Consider the following 14409-nt stretch of genomic DNA (forward strand, 5'->3'; position numbering starts at 1 on the left):
AGATGCACTATACAGCGAGGGCTGTAAATGAGCTGTCTCAATGTACAAAGTGTCAAACCTTGATAATAGAAAGCAAAATGTCACTAACATTAAGCAGATAAAAATATGGATGATAAAATTAACCATTCAAATCCTAAAGAAAAGAATGTATTATATTCACAAGGAATACCAATTAAATTTCCATGCTGTTTCAAATAAATCACACAATGTTTCTCCCATTGCTAGCTAATTATGCACATTTATACCTCACATATATTACCCTATAGTAATGTGCCTTCAATGACACTGCTGTTGTGGATTTTCTCTTTACGATGTATATGGCACTAAAGATGCCAAAATCTCAACCGTTTCAATATTTACATCTAATTTTCCCGTGACATTTTCAATATTCACTCCCTGAAGAGCCCTGGTTGAGATGTCGGTGGCCGTTGAGGGGCTGCAGCCGTACTGAGCCGAACCGTCTCTGTTGGCCTGCCGGCACCCAAATGCCAAGCTCGATCCTCGCGGTACTGAAGTGGAAACGACTGCAGCCACAAGCCCGACGCCAGACAACTGTTAATGTGTCGTATCATCCGCATGAATCGGTCAGCGGTCTGATTTGAGATCAGTTCATTACCTGCACACGGGGGGCTTACCGGAAAAAGCCAGCACGGGGGACTCAAATCCTAACTCCACCAACACTATAGAGATAACACCCTCAAAGTAACAGTCGGTGTTGCGAAAGGTGACAAAACCCTGTATCTATCTAAGCTTTCGTAATTCATGTTAAGGTTACATGTGTTCACCTCAATATTTTTTCTGCATTGCTGAGCCTTTTGGAGGGTCGTCAGATTGTGCCTTGGGTGCCGTTGTCGGCTCTGAAAGCAGGAAATGCCACGCAGATAAAGCTGCTAGTCTGCCTCGACCATCCACACACACACACACACACACACACACGGTGACATTTCAGATCCCCACAGTGAATCTGGGTGCCTGACCAACAGTCATGCTCTGAATTCAAGTCACACCTGCCACCACACCAAACTTCCAGCCCTAAAACTTTACACATTCTGTCATTTGAAATGACTCATGGATTACTCGCGGAAACTATTCAACACATCTTTGCTTAAATGGCACTGAGAAATCAGGCGCATCAGGCGCATCAGGCGCATGAGGCACATCAGGCACATCAGGCACATCGGGCCGCCTTTGGTGGCGACCCCCTCAGAGATTATCACTCTCTAATGAAGTCATTTGAGTCTGGCCGTTCACAGAGTCGCGTGTGTCTGCCTATCAAACGCACAAAGAGACGCTTTCTCTGCTCTGGCAGATGCCAACGCTGTGGCAACAACGGGCGGTGATGGACGTGGGCAGAGAAACGGAGCACAGACATAACAGCAGGGAGTATAACCGGGTATATCTAATTGTGTATAGGACGTGGTAATAAAGGAACAGTTGGGGGAAAATGAGGGTGCATTTGGTCCAGAGAATAAAATGGCCGATGAGAAAGAAAAAAAAGAAGAAGAAGAAACATTCTGACAGGCAGGAGAAAGAGAAAGTGAAGCAAACCAGGAAGACAGTTGTCAAAACAAATCGGATTCCCGTCCTTGAAACTTTGGATAAGCAAGATGGACTCGTCTTGAAGAAGTTACTGAAACATAGTAAAGTAAAGACTTGTTTTTGCTCGATGCAATGATTAGAATAATGTTCTGTTGTTTGGATTTACTCTAAAAAAACTGCACTGCATTACAATCCTAAGACTCACAGTTTCATACATCCAGCTGTGGTCATTTGCTGGCATAAAGATATCTACAGGCAAAGGGTTTCAGGGATGTTATTAAGAGATAAGTGTGGTAGGGAGACAGGCCGGGTGTGTCAAGGATGAGAGACAAGGAAAGGGGACAAGGAAAGGGAGAAAAGTGTAAGAAAGATTCCTGCCGGACAACAGGAAGCAAACTGTACAGTCCCACGGCTCTATTAGTATTTGAGTATGTCCAACTGAATTGATGCAACCATGTACAAGTCAGGCGGCTTTGTATGGCTACACATTGGATGGATTCATCGGTTAGTTAAAACTTACAAGGACACAAATCCTGTACTTATAATCGATTTCTTATAGCTGAGGAATGCAACGAGGTCTTTATGTTTACAATAAGTGGTTTTCTTTCTAAAAGAAGCTGCTGCTGTAGAAAAAAGGTACAAAATGCTCAGCGGTGCTTTAGTAAAAGGTTAAATCTGGACCACGCAGGGCGTGGCGTATGATGGCCCTGCAATAAAATAACAATAACTATGGTATTTCTAGCCAGTTATCAGTTCAAATCATATAATGCAAATGTGCTGAGGAATCAACAATTTGCCCGAACACAATATAAACTTGATCTGTATAAAAGCAAACAATCAGACAAGGCACAGTGAGCAAACTAATTTGCATCCAAGCATGGCGTTGAACAGGCAGAGACGGCCCACTAGTGTCCGTGAGTGGCCACAATCTACTGCACTCAGCTAACAGTGGCAGTCTGGAGACACTCATGGACAGACTGCAAAAAAAAAAAAAAGCCAGACGTGTGCGCCCCCATCGAAAGGAGCCCCACTGAAGGAAAAGTATAAATAAAACACAATCATTGACCGGCTCTGCCACACTTAACAAGCAGCTCAGAGGAACGACGGAGGGGGAATAAGTGGAGGGAGCCGGAGGGTTGCCGCGGCAACTGAAATTAGAACCTGGGATAACAAGAGAAATGAAAGTGTGTGGGACGACCCAGGTGAGACACATAGCAAGGGGAATGGAGACGGATGGGAAGATGAATAGAGAAAAATGACCATGCTGCCTTTCATCCTGCAAGCACTGCTTACACAATAATATGATGAATAAACACGTCATCTGCAGATGGCAGCAGCTCTTTCAATTTAACACATGAAGAAACCATGACATCAGCTAAATTACTTCTTCCTTTTTTTTAAAGATTATTGGACCCGTGTAAAAATTGCTGGGGAGATTAGATAATTACAGATACAGTGTTCAAAATAATTCAATTTCCACTTCCACCAATGAGGAAATTGTATTTCAAAGCCCCTAATCACAGTAAGTCTCCAAAGGCCTCTCATCATATCATGAACATGACGCCTTCCAACCTCAGACCATCGCTGAAAATTAGGAGAGAGAACTCCGGCAAAAACTTCATTAAGGAAAAAGAATGAGAGAAACCTTTGACACGGCTATTCATCAGTTAACAACACACACTGATTTCACACGACACTGACAAATTTGAAAGCACCCGTCTCCCCACAGCTGAGAGAAATTAATCTAGCTGTGAGCACTTATCAAGCACCTTTCTCTGGTCGCTCGCGGGTTGCCAAGAGACACAATGCCAACTGGAAGCTGGCCGTTTGTAAGGTCGCGGTGTTAAGACCCGAAATGTCAATATCGGTCCCGCGGGGAAGAGATAATTGAGGCGTAAAGATCTAAAACGCTCGTCACATATGGCTGGCCAGCTGTCACATCTGTCTGCTCGCATTCTTTCCCGGTAACGACCGTGCTTATACCAAAGCAGCAGCCGAGGTACGCAACGGCCTCCGCATTAAATGCCAGCTGACCGGGCTGCAGCCTCGCACAAGAAGGCGCACTGAATGAGGAGACGCCTGGCATTTAAAAACAACACAGAAGCTCCACTTCTCCTTTTTAGACGCTCACTCCCGAGTGGGTTGTCTCGAGAAAAAAAAAAAAGATCCAGGCTATTCCCTGTGGTTCTACTTCACACATCCCTGGTGTTCAGTGTTACAGAAGGCCGAGGATCAGAACACGGGAGCAGAGTGTTCAGGGAGGAAGCATGAACCTTAACAACAAGGGGACGATCCCCCCGCCAACTCACGCACCTTCAGGCGCAAACTGCCGAGGTGTCAGTGAGCAAGGCACTGAGCCCCCTCCGCTTGGAGAACTGCAAGGTTTGTTTGGTCCGTGGCGTCACTTCTCCGGCCATGATTATCACGTAAAATGTTCAATTCAGCGGTATTGTATCAACGGGAGCCATGCGGCAGGCAAATTAGTCATAAACAAATCCTGCTGCAGCCTTTGTGGCTTTTCGCTGAGCTCTGTGCACTTGCAGACTTGCAGGCTCTTTGTTTGCACTGAGCTTGGACCCTTCTGGTCTGCTCTTTTCCACTGTTTAGAAAATGTGTTGAAAGAGCATTTTACTGCATCTTGAGTGCAGGTTTGCCTTTGGTTCATTTTCTTTTTTGTTTTGCTTGGCTGTTCAAGCAAGAGAAAATACTGGGTATTGGATGTCAACGTCTTTCTCCTTAAAGGCATTACACTGAATTGCAGGGTCACTTCTCGGAGATGAAGGTCTAACTCCTGACAAACTACCTTGCGGGTCATCGGAGGTTCAGATTTTCAGCGGTCTCTGCGCGGTTTAAAAGCCAAAGCACACCTGCGTAAATGGAAGGAACGAAAAGCTCAAGGGTTTAAATTTCATCAAAAGAAACTCTGGGTGGGACTTCAACTGGGACTGATCTCCTGAGGAGGTTGCAGGGTTTAACGTTCCCGTTTTTTTCTTATCATGCCTGGTCAACAAATTCGAAAATCTGCATGGTCCTTTACAAAATATTTCCTTTTTTTTACTGTTAGAAAATTGTTCTTTTTCACCACATGGCCAATGAGGAAAGCGAGTTACTAGATTTACTAGACCGACGCGGCATTTGACTTGCGACGATGGCGACGCGTGTGGCAGGCAGCTGGTGGAAGTGACCGGCAGGTCAGGTGAGCGGCGTGATCTGTTCAGGCGTGCGGATCCAGCTCCTCTGACTGATCTGAGGAGGCTTCAATTAACTGGAGCAGCCAAGTGTGAGGGAGGGGTCTGGAGGGGACGGGGATAGGGGGGGCAAACTTCATGTCAGATTTTGGGGGTTTGACAGGTCCTCTTACGCCCGACCAACTCCAACCTTTCTCTGTCTCCTCTTAGCTAATTACTAAGTATTCATACGGAGACACTTGTCACTGTGATCGCAGCAAATTGGCTGTAACTGCAGGGTCAGCAAGGACTGAGTGACTTTCAGTGGCATGTACAGGCACACACACACACACACACACACACACACACACACACACACACACACACACTCCATTAAATTTCTAAAATATGTATAGTCCTTTAAAAGCAACTGGGATCTCTTCACCTTTTATAAATTGTTACCTAGATTTAAGAGCACATGCATTATACAGTCCAGGCTGGCCTCCAAAAAGTGTCAAAAGAAGTCTGACCACATTACCAAACACACACTATAATTGCCATCTTTTTTAATATTGAAACTATTTTCGAGTTTCCGGAGAGAACCGAAATGGAGTCAAATAAGGAAATCCAATATCACAGACCCCGACTCCCTTACAGTACATCTGCAAAACCATATCCATGTCAATTCTGCGCAATGCTCTCTATGTATGATAATATGGCAAGGAGGTGATTCAGATGGGCCAGCATTTCTCAACAAATCCCACACACAGATTTAATTTTCATGGAGACGAGCGGCAGCGCTGATATTAGAGGACGCTGCCAAGTGAAATGCGAGTTTTACTTTGAGTAAATGCAGGTGTGTCACACTAACGAACACGCGTGAAACGTGGAGAACACATCTCATCGGCGTTTAGAAATTCCTCCTGCGCTACATCTACCCTTTAAAGCGAAAAAGGGAAGATCCGCTTTGTTAAACGCCTGATGAGACAACGCAACTCCAGACAAGCCCGTGCTCACAAGCAGGCCAGTATGTCACATCAATAATTCACTATCACCTCGTATTTTCTCTTCTCAGCACACACATAGATTTGTGTCCTATTGCCCCGAACTGAATAGCGTGCTGCTCAGTCTTTTCATCTGGCTGTTGCTGCAGCTTTCTTGCTGTTCTTGCTAGTTTTACGTTACCTAATTAGCATGGAAATGTTTTCGGGGGAGGCATGAAACACACGGGCCTACATCAGTTCCCCTGTAGGATTTATTTTATGGTTCCTTTTTTTCATTTATTTTTGGGGCCTCTCCTGGTAGCACACCCTCCCACGCCTCCGCCCTAATTTCCCCTTCTAGAAATCGGATCTCCTTCCTCTTTTCCCACTTTTTTTTGTCGTTCATTAGAAGCGGGTTCGATTCCCACATTCGAATGACGGCTGAACATTACCTTCAACTTCTTAGCCAGCTGCCATTTATATGATCAAGTGTCTGCTGCATCCCCTTTTCTCTTGCTACTTGGTATTCCTCCACTGCTACGCCTCAGATCTTCTGTCACCGTCAGTCTTTTTGAAGGGTTGTGTTTTCCATTCAAACCATCTATACCCTATTTTCATTCTGGGTCATCAATTTCCTTTTACCAACCATTTGGTTCCCAACATCTGAGAGAAGGGCCGCACGTTTCTGAATGGCAACACAAAACTAAGTTTGAAACTACCGAACTACAACTTAGCAATTCATTATTTCCCATGACGCGTGCAGCCTATCGAAGACTTTGATGCCACGTAGAGTTTAAAAGGACTCATTCTGCCAAGCAAATAAACACGTAAATCCTATAACTGTAGACCGATTACTGTAATGTTGGTTTGTATCTGACAACTGACCACTGTTTATGAAATATATCAGTAACAAACTTAAGACAACTCAATAAATGTGTCACATGTGCTCTACTGCAGACGCAATATTGGTATAGACCGATGCCCCCCCCTCCCAGATCCTGCCCCCGTTTGGTACTTACCTACATCAAAGTCCCCCACACATCTGTTCCGCTCGCTCGCTGCAGCGGCGACTGGCCAGCCGGACTCCGTCCATCGGGTCTCTCTGTCCGTGGGTGTGTCAGTGCCGCGTGTCCGTCCAGAGGACGAGCGTCTTGGCGAGCTCTGCGAGCGCAAACACGGCGGAAAGAATCAACGAGACCGCGGTGAGAGCGAGCGTGGGTGTGAGCCGGTGCCTTATCGCATTCCTGCAAGGGACTCCTTGTCAAGTTGACTGTTTGTGTGTGCAGCGATTATGTAGGAGAGTGAATGCAGAACATTTCTTGGAGCTTTTCTTTGTGTGTGCGTGTGTGTGTGTGTCTGTATGATAAGATACTACAAAGCCATATTTCATGAAGAGGTGGTGAGGTTTACACCGCCAGGCGGAACAAAGTGGAACATGGGGCCCTTCTTATGTAATTACACCCGGCATTTAAACACTAATCCAAAGACAAACTGCATCTGGACTATTTCCAAACAGCCATCCGAGCCACAGGTGTTACCAAGGCTATGAGGGGAAGCAATCTCCTTCCCGCAAATCAAACGGTGGTACTTAGAACGATAAGGCATTCAAAGCAGGCGTAATGGTTCTTTAATACTTCTTGGGGTATTTCTACACTGACCCATAAATATGGATTGAAATCGTTGTGGTTGAAGCGGCCGTGCGCGCCGCATGTTAATGTAATGGATAAAAGGCCCGCCGAGACCCCAATAACCATCTGAGAGAAAGACACACGCGGTGGCGTAGAGGCAGTGTCTTCGAAAACCTCAAAGTCTAGTGATGAAGTCCATCGTGTACTCGGGTGAGACACAGAAGTGAGATGAAACGGTCATTCGAGTCTGGCGCTCGCAGAAAGGGCGTGGGGCGGTTTCACGGATCCGTCGCGACTCTCTCTTGAACTTCTCAATGTTTACGATCACCTGTAACAATTTGGTACCCAGAACGCAGCAGATGTGAAATTGTTCACGTTTGTTCACGTTCTAAGCTAAGATAAACTCTAGCAGGGTTCCGAGAGGGCGGCTGAGCCGGAGCAGGCGGAATGTGGATGGAAACCATCTGTCCAGCACCTTCTGGCTTAAAAGCTAACTAAAGAAAGTGTTATTTTTGTAAGAGGTAAGAGAAATGTGCTTCCCCTCCAAAGTCGATTTGTTGGAAGTTCACATCATTCATTTTTGGATAAGAAGACAACAGCTTGTTTTTACCACGAGGATGCTGCTACAGGCCTGATTTGATTTATTTTCATGTCTGAGGCAATCAAAGTGAGAAAAAAATAAATCATGCATCATTTCTTTTTGTAATCAAACCATGGCGCTCTGAGTGTGAACTGCATTGTGAGGGGCCGGAGATCCTTAACCTCACGTAACAGCAGCAGGAAGACACACATTTTGGACTTCTTGTGGAACGTGCGGTTAACCACATTGCAGCCCACTCCTCTCCTCTCTAACAGGGTTACAACGGATCTTTAGAATAGGAAAATTTGATTTTCAAAACTATTTCCAAAGAAGTCTCTAGTTGTTCATTCAAAGGGTGTTTTTTTAATACATAGTTTCTCTGCGCTCATGGCGTGGTGGTAATAAATGACTGTGAAGCGGAGAGACTTCCCTTCCACACAAACAGTCGTTGGACACACATTGGGCTTTGATTTAAGACATTTTAAGTAGAAATATTGATTTTAATACCGATGTGGGTTCAATGTATTTTACACTGAGCTTATTAAGTAATGATGTAAGGCTTTAAATGGTGGCAAAAGCCAAAGAAAATCAGCGAGTTCCCCCAGAAGTTGAATAAATCCTGAAACTGAAACCCTAACTTACAGTTAAACAAAGAAAAGACTATTTTTTGTACGAATGTCCCTTTATATTCATGACCAGCATCCAAACTCACCTGTGGGCTTTTACCGCAGAAACAGAGGGGATGATCTACATGAACGAATTCAATATCTTAAGAGCCACATGTTTACACATACATACCAAGGAAATGTCAATCAGATGCATAAAACAGAGGTTGGGTCCTGAGAGAAATGCCAAACTGGGAACCTGACTATGTAATGTGTGTGTGGGCCCATCACAGTGTGATCCACAGCCGCCCTGGAAAGAATACGTGATCACTGACTCAACAAAGCAGTCAACCAAATAGATGCAACCTGGATCAATCAATAGGCCCCCCATTTAAAAAATATGTTTAATACCAACGTAGTTTTATAAAACATTGTCAAAAGCCAATTGGGATACAGACGATCCTGCCTTTAACAGTTCAGTACCAAACATGTTTTGTTATTGCTTTTGATTCACGACGTTTAGCATTCAATTAGACTGCTTTTTTTTCTCGTTTTCCCGTCAAATAATGCTGTTTGTAGAGAATTTTCCCGCGGCTGATTACAAATACTGAATACTTTCAGATAACTGCACAGCTTTCACCCACAGTTCAGTAGTTTAAAACGCAACCGGTCACTTGCTGGATTAATTCTCTAGGCATCTGTGAGGACCAAGACAAAGGCGGAATTAACGATATTCATCAAGAACAAATAAAACAACTCAAATTCTTTGAGACAGAAGATGTATTTATTGCACAAAAGATATTTGTATATTTCACATTTTCTTTACTAATCTGATGTATAACTGCATAGGGCCAGTTATACTTTCACTTTAATCTTATTTTGAAAGTTTTAAAAGTTGTTGATTTTCAGCGTGTTTCTCGGTTTTATGGTTCACTGCCTCAGATCCTTATTTTTGGCTCAAAAGGCAGCGGAAAAAAACAGCTGCAAGCTTTCCGTTCAAACACAGTCTGTTAACATCAGCTGAACTAAGTGGAATATTAAGAGTCTAAAGAGTTTTCCGGTGTTGGTGCAGAAAAGATGATAATAAGTTAGATATGTGTTCTCAGCTTGTTCTTGCTGCCACCAAGAGGACAAAAAAACTACTATTGCAGAAAGAAGGATTTTCGGAACTTCCTATGAATACTATCTTGACCGAACGATCAGCAATGCAGCGACAACGTCTCCAACTTCAACATCTTCTTCCTCCCACAGCCTATTTTTTAATAAAAAGTTTTCTTTACTTTCGGTGTCCAAAACACACACACACACACACTGGTCAGAGGTGTGATAGTGGGTCGTGGCCGCGGGAAATGAAGTGCGACCTCTAGCTTGTAACGATCACCTCGACAGTTTAGATAAGCAGGAAGGGAATCAGCCACCATGCCCTTCCCGTCTCCTCTGTCCTGTGTCTTTGGCCCTCCTCTGCCTCTGACAGTCTCGAGTGGTCAGTAAAGACGGGGACAGATGACAACAGGACAATCCCACGAGTGATGCCACCGAGGCCTGACTGGACCACTCCAGCAACGTCTGAGCCTCGCGAGACAGCGTGCCTCATCTGGCAAACGGAAAGGGCCCCAAAGAAAAAACAGAGCTGCCAGACCAAATAGGAAACAAAATTGCATGGGCAGAACAAAAATTAAAAGGTGGAAAAATGAAGTGCTGAGAAGGCACAGGGTGAAAGATGTAGAACAGGCTGATGAAGTGCAGCAAGAGAAAGACAGAGTGAGAAAGGAAGGAGCGAAACAGCAGCACAAATAATGGTCAAGAAAGAGAGGGACAAAAATGAAAAAAGGGATGGAAGACATATTAAGCAAAGGGCAGAGAGGGACATGGAGGGAGCACAGCAACAAAAAAATATGCTGCCCGACTCTATTCTTGGGAATTAATTGGGGAAGGAGAACACTTTGCTCCTCAAACCTGCACAGACGTATAAAAAGACCAAAATGCAGAGAGGAACCAAAAGCCGGGCAGCCACATTAAGCTACATTTAAAAAGGAGCCTCAGAGAAGGAAAGACCGACACATTTAAGTGCATAACTGTCACCACGACCAATCAACGCAGTGCCGCCCACACGCGGGCGCCGAGCGATAAAGCCTTCACGGGGAGGGACGAGGGGTTACTAATTCGCTGCACTGACTGCTAAGTGAACAGCAGATATCTTAAGGGGCCCTGATAGCTACGGAGCATTCCCAATAAAAAACAGAAACACGAGTCACGTGTTAAATATCCACTCCATCAAAACACGTGCCTGCCTCCTGGGAGAAATACTGACATTTAAATATAATCCAGCTGTCATGCAAATGAAGTGCAGCCAATTCCACGTCCCGCACGTGTTAAAAAAAAAAAAAAAAAAGACTGATGTGTGAATCTGAAGCCAATCACAGGTGGATGCAAACCCTCACTCAGTGAAATACAAACTAAATTTAACGAGCTCCTCCACGGTGACATTTCCTTTTCCATTTCTCCATCTTTTACCACCATCAGTCAACCTGCCTCCATTTCTCTTTCCCTGTCCCCCACCCACTCCCACCAACGCCTGCCTGCCTCCCTCCACCCCGAGCTTGTCTTTTTTTTTTTTCCACACTCTAAATCCACTTCTCTGCCTCCGTCTTTTTCTTTCTCCATCCAAAACAACAGCCATTCCAGAAAGAGGGCCATCAATCTTCTTCAATGAGACCAGAGTGCGAGGGAGTGCCGAGGCTGGAGCAGATTACTATCTCTGCTCACCACCACTCAACACTGGATAACATAAAGAAGGAGAAGATGGGCGGACGGAGAGAGGGCGAGGCAGGCGTGGAACGAGTCAAAGGCACCGTCTTAGATAGCGAGTGGACACATTAGATCCTAAAAGCCTCAAATGCACCCCCCACCCTCCCGTCAACAGCGGAGGCTTGTCAAGTGGGCAGCAGCTGAATGTAAAAACTTTAACTGGCATCTCCAGACCCGACCCTTGATTTATTTCGAAGGAGAGCTCTGCTAATGGAAGCGCGGGAGCTAAACTGCAGCTTCCATCACCTGTAAACAGCTGGATTGGAATTGCCAGGGCCGTTTTAACGCATTTAATTCTTGAATCTTTTGATTGTCTTGATCTGTCAATTGTCAAAGAAGAGAGCAAAAAAATCCATATCACTATCTCCAAAAGTCCCAGGCGACCTCTTCAAACTGCATTGGAGAAACCAGCAATGATTTGTCACAATTGACAAAAAGAACTGTCCGACTACTACTAAGGCTGTTTCTTCGCCAATAACAAATACTTCTGTATATGCACCAATATATGTAGGATATTACTACTACCGTCTCCAGCTGAGAGACTCGTCCAGCCAATCCAGGTATTTTCTGCACCAAGTGTGCTTGAAAAGCCAAGCAAACACTTGTTAGTATGTGAACGTGTGTGTGTGTTATAGAAACTGTAGCTGAAACTGTATCAGCTTAACTAGCAGCGTTGGGATATTTAAAACACTTAAGAAAACGTGCAACACCAGCACGTCCACGGCCAAATGCGTACTTGTGCTGAGCCCTTGGGAGAAAGAGACAGCACGCATAGTTAAGTGTGAAGGATTTTCCTTTAAAAATAAAATCTCTTTTCAGCAGCAGTTGCCCGCAAAGGCTCTCCGATCTGAACAGCGTTCAATCCAAGGACACAACGAGACCACCGAGCCACCTCTGACAGCTACATCCACAACGCAGCACGATGGGGCTAATCGCTGCGCAGCTTTCTCGCCCAGGAAAACCTTGATATGATAAACTCTCGTTTACTACTCTGACTGGGGATCGGCGGGGTGAGTGGACGTTGACACTGACATAATCACTGGTAATTGATTCGACTGGTGAGAATGAAAATATTCAAAATGAAGAAAAAAAAAAAAGGGGGGGGGGGGGGGTCCTTAAAGTGAGTTGATGGGGCTCGACGCCGGCTGTCACGCGGCGTCTAATCACACAAGAGGGGAACGCGTGCGTATGGCCCGATCCGCCGTCAGCCCTGAACCCTCAAAAGGGGCTTTGATCAGCAAATGAGGGCCTCTGGGGGGAGACGGGGGGGGACACGCGGGCCAAGGATGCCAGAGAGATGGAGGAGGAAGAGAAGATGGCCCTGAGACATTGACCAGACAGGACAGAGACATAGCGGGGGGGGGGGGGGGGCAGTGACAAGCAACGTTTCAAACAACGTAGCCCAAATCAGACTCCAGGGGGTTTTATTCAAATTCCAGTTAACTGATGTGAGATTCTGAGATGTTCCAACTCGATGTTGGATTTGGCAAGTCTATTGACTCAAAAGGTAGATGGCTTTGAACACTAATATAAAGCAAAAAAACAGGATAAGATACAGTCGGAAACTGTATTTTGATGACAGACGCATAGATAATTTATCAGGCAAAACTGCCAAACATTACCTCGTTTCAGCTTCTCAACTGTGGAGAACTGCTAGTTTTCTCTTCTTTATATCATTGAATAAGTTTGGTATGGCAGTATGTAAAAGCTAGCTTGCTGCCTTTTCTATTGTAGCAAACTAAATGATGAAAATGAATGCAGCCTGAGCGAGATGTTGGGAAGGTATTCGTTAGCTGATAATCGATATGAACAAGTCAGCCGATATTGCAGTTCAACTAAAACAGCTCTCTGTGGCCTCTAATGAAATTACCCCTACAATGGTGTCATTATTTTAGTTAATAAACTCGTGTTTTACCTGCTACACCCGGAGTTCGACCGGACCCCCCGTTTGTTAACGCGGAGCCCCGACGCTACTCACCCTCACAGGTTTGTTATTAACGCGCAATGGAGACACACGAGGTAAGTGTAGTAGCGGTGACTGGGTTGGACTGATGAAGACGGAGGGCTCCCCGTGGGCCTTACAGTCAGAGCGCTGATAAATCGGCCCGGCCTCCACCCTTTTCCCCGCCGCAGTGAGGATGCGTGTGCGCATGAGAATCAGCATGGACGCCAGCTAGACTGCAAGTGACAAAATGAAGTGACACTGCCACAGTTTTCATGAACACAGCGAGGCCAAGAGGACCGAGGGGGCGGGAAGGCCTCCGTTATGTCACCCGAGACAAAGCAGCCAGTCAGACTTCCTGTCCTCCTCCACGGCAACGGCACACGCACTTTCCATAAAATGAAAGGTTGTGCAAAGCAGCATCGCGAGCATGAGACGGACGGGGTGCCAACACGCATAGCGTAAAAAAAAAAAAAAATGGCCGGCGAGGGGGGGGGAGGGTGGGGATCAAAGATTTTACAGACGTTTAAGAGAACCAAAGCAGCTTCTTCAGAGGTGGACTGCAGGGGTCGGATCTCCCTCAGCGGGGCGGGAGACGAAAGAGAGAGAATGAGAGGGAGGGGGGAGAGGGGAGTAGCGAAAGCCCCGGGCTGTAGGAGTAAGTGAGAAAATGTAAATGAAAGTCGGCCTAAAAAGGGAGGGGAGAGCGAGGGAGAAAAAGTGAGAGATTACTACAGGGACCGTTGGAGGAGAATCTGAAGAGCAGCACAAATATGACAATGAAAAGAATGTGCGGTGGTAAAGAGCAGAGGAGGAAACGGCAACGCGTGAGACATGACGAGCGCCTGACACGCAGCCTTTTGCTGAAAAAATGGGCTGTGATCTTCCCATTTTTGTGAAAAAAAGTAGTACTGTCAGCTGTAGACATCACAGCACTATGTGTCCCGAGAAAAGAAGATGCAGGAGACACACAAAATGACAGGATAGAGAGGTGGCAAGGAAGAGGGGAGACTTCTGCTGAAAGGATGGAGGTGATCCCCAAAGAGGCGGCCCATCTGCTCGTCACAAGCCATGGCCGCATGGAGGAAGAGGAGGAGGAGGAGGAGGCTGAGAGGTTGTTCCTTTTCTCACTGTGGCGTTTCCTGGCCGCCCTCCAC

The sequence above is a fragment of the Gasterosteus aculeatus genome, chromosome 11 (assembly GCF_964276395.1).
Source record: "Gasterosteus aculeatus chromosome 11, fGasAcu3.hap1.1, whole genome shotgun sequence".
Lineage (NCBI taxonomy): Eukaryota > Metazoa > Chordata > Actinopteri > Perciformes > Gasterosteidae > Gasterosteus > Gasterosteus aculeatus.